Source organism: Triticum dicoccoides, chromosome 3B (genome assembly GCF_002162155.2).
Source record: "Triticum dicoccoides isolate Atlit2015 ecotype Zavitan chromosome 3B, WEW_v2.0, whole genome shotgun sequence".
NCBI lineage: Eukaryota > Viridiplantae > Streptophyta > Magnoliopsida > Poales > Poaceae > Triticum > Triticum dicoccoides.
In genome coordinates this window covers 546158985-546161861 of record NC_041385.1, presented here as the reverse complement: position 1 = coordinate 546161861, position 2877 = coordinate 546158985, and the positions used below count along the sequence as shown (strand labels likewise).

The following is a 2877-nucleotide window of genomic DNA, read 5'->3' as shown; positions in this document are numbered from 1 at the left end:
TCAACATGGGGCAAAATCCATCCGGGAGATCATGAATCTGTGCCCGTATCTCAAGGGTGTCAAGTTTGATCTGGGACGGTTTTGTAAACCCATCATACGGCGCAATGATCACCGCAAAACCCTTAAAATTCCACGGACCATCTTGCATAACTCTGTCCCAATCGCCCAAGAATATAAACTGCATAGTGTATAGGTTATCTTCAAGGGGTCTAATCTTTACCTCTTGTGCTAGATCCCATGCTGCTCTCATTGTCTTGAAGAACCAGTATTGGTTGTAGGATTTTGCAGTATGAACCCTAGCCAATGCCATCCAACAGACCGACTCTGGCGGAGGGGGTTCTTGTTCCTCGAAGACCACATCATCCAGATCGTTCTCTTCTAGTCCAAGCCTCTCCATCAATTCTGCCACATCTTTGGAGTCTACAACCTTTGACCCCAAAGCTTTGTCCGCCATCTCTAAAAACCCTAACCCGATAGAGAAACACGATCGGGCTGTTGAGGAGTCCCTAGATCTCCTCACGCATCCAGCATCGTGGTTGCCGCAGGGAAAACCCTGAGCAATACACCGGCGTTAAGGACGGGGGAGGCAGCAGGGGAGTAGCGATCTCGACGTGCTGGCAATTGCCGCCGCGAGTAGGAGAAACCCTAGCGAGAGGGGAAAAACATGTGTCTAGAGTCTGCAGATTGCACGGGACATACATGCAACTATAAGTACTTGCTATTACAAGCCACTTGGGCCAAGACGGCCTGCTACGCAGTCACCCACTCTTGGGCCGGGTCCAGGTTGTTGCAGACAGGGCCTCCTCCTCAGCGTCCTTGACCGAGTCGGCCTCCCGGCGCTCTCGGCCACGAAAGGGGATTCACCTGCAGTGGCGCCGGCGGCTGTTGTTCGCTCAGAGAGGAGAGGGCGGCAAAGGCGATGGCAAGGGCGCCGATGACGACGTGCAGGACCTCGCACTGTCGCCGGGGATGTCCTTCGTGGTGGTTCTTGCCCAGGTGAGTGTCCACTCCTCCCGGTGTTCGTCATGTGTTCTCCCTCTCCCTCTACGTCCCCTGTCGCTATTCTCATGTTGCTTTTGTCGCAGCCAGAGGCTCAACATCAGGGGCCGCGTCTACCCGGCGATGCTCCCCATCGATGGCAACAAAGTCCCCAGAAAGGTGCGTGCAATCCCACGCACACACATCCCGTATACTTGGTGTTAATTTCTTAGTTTGTCCACTGCAAGTTAAGATGTGAACAATGGCGAGTACTGTCAGTATGGAACGGTTGAAGTGTAGAACGAGTGACAATCTGTTCATGTGTCTACACTGCATGTTTGGAAGGGGATCACTGATGGGGAGTTCGATGTGCTGGACACATTTGAAGATGAAGAGTATGTGAGGGAAGCTGTTGGCATCTCACTGATCGTAAGTTCATTCGTCAGCCTAGGTCTCTGCTTCAGCTCATGGTAGCCGGATTCATGCCGACCTGCAAAATTTAGTGAAATGTTTAGTTCAAATCAGTTATCCTGACAGCCCTTTTCATGATTGAGCCTTCTGTTTTGGGGCACGCAGATAGAACTGCTATTAATTGGTTTTGCTCTATCATGAAAGACCACTTTTCGTTTGGCACTTAGAGAGAAATTCTTCACTAGACTGTTCCACGGAAAGAGGATTGAGTACTTCAGATTGGCAGGATTCAGCGGATACAATGATGGCTTATGCATACATATGGGGAATGTAGATGATCCTGACCTCTATAGTGAATGGGATTTTGACGTGAGTATTTCCCTTCATGCTAATCATAAGCATTTTCCGTATATTGATTGAAAGATAGACAAACACCACCACTATCTAATTAAGCGCATGCACCAATCTGGTGATGCTATGAGAAGCAATGTTGTTGCAACATATGTTTATTAAATTACATGTATAATGCTACTATTTGTTAAACAATCTCCATTTTCTCAGCTAGTCCAATACTTTTGCTAATCAGAATTTTGGTACGAAGAATAACATCACTAATTTACTAGCTCTAAGAAAAGCAGATGCTTGATTTCCTGAATATGTCCCTATGTGCTGTCAACCTGTATATGCTGTTTGACAATGTCTTATTTTCTTTGGATTCCCGAGGCATATTTTAGTAGTATCCGTTCAAACACCGACCTGTACTACTATGTTGCTTCTCCATCACTTCTGGTTCGTGAAGGTCGACGGCCCTGCCGACGCGAGGGATCTCGGGTCGCCGTCGCCCTTTGGGAGCTCCCTCTCCTTCCTGCCTTCTTACCGTGGTGCCAGGGACCAATGACGAGATGCCAGCACGACGGAGCTATTGTGCTGCTGCCACAGGTCGTCCAGGCTCGTCCTCGGTCCCAGCCACCCATCATCAAGATCCGACGTCCTCTGTCCTTTTTTCGATTGATGTGAGTAAGCTTCCACTGCCCGCTTCCAACACTGCAAAATTTGCTACTGTAGTTGGCATGAAAGGCGCCTTGATGCAAAGCTACAGGTTTACGTGGGTGCTGCTAGCCATTGCCCCCTTGCCCCCTGGCCAGTAGGGCCATCCATGACCAGGGCCCCCAAGCTAAGGAGTAACATGCTGCAGCTTCTGCCCACCACCATGTATGAGACATGGAAATCTAGGAAGCTGTAGGTTTGTGTGACACTCATGCTCACCATGTGTTTTCTGAAATGCTCCCATGTAGATATATATAAATTGATGTTTATATATCATAAGCATTTGTAAAATGTTCATGTACAATGCAGTATGCAACAATAAATCACATCTCCCAGCAATGGCTACTTACCATTACTCTTATCACCTTAGACTAAGTTGTATTAATTAGATGACTCAACACTTATGTTTTCGTAGTAGGTTCTGTGTCCTTCGCGCACTTA

At 48.2% G+C, this 2877-nt stretch overlaps 1 pseudogene; it reads left to right on the top strand.

Moving 5' to 3' along the window:
* Positions 1-969: 969 nt before the first annotated feature.
* On the top strand, positions 970-2287 carry LOC119279636 (annotated as a pseudogene).
* The last annotated feature ends 590 nt before the right edge of the window (positions 2288-2877 follow it).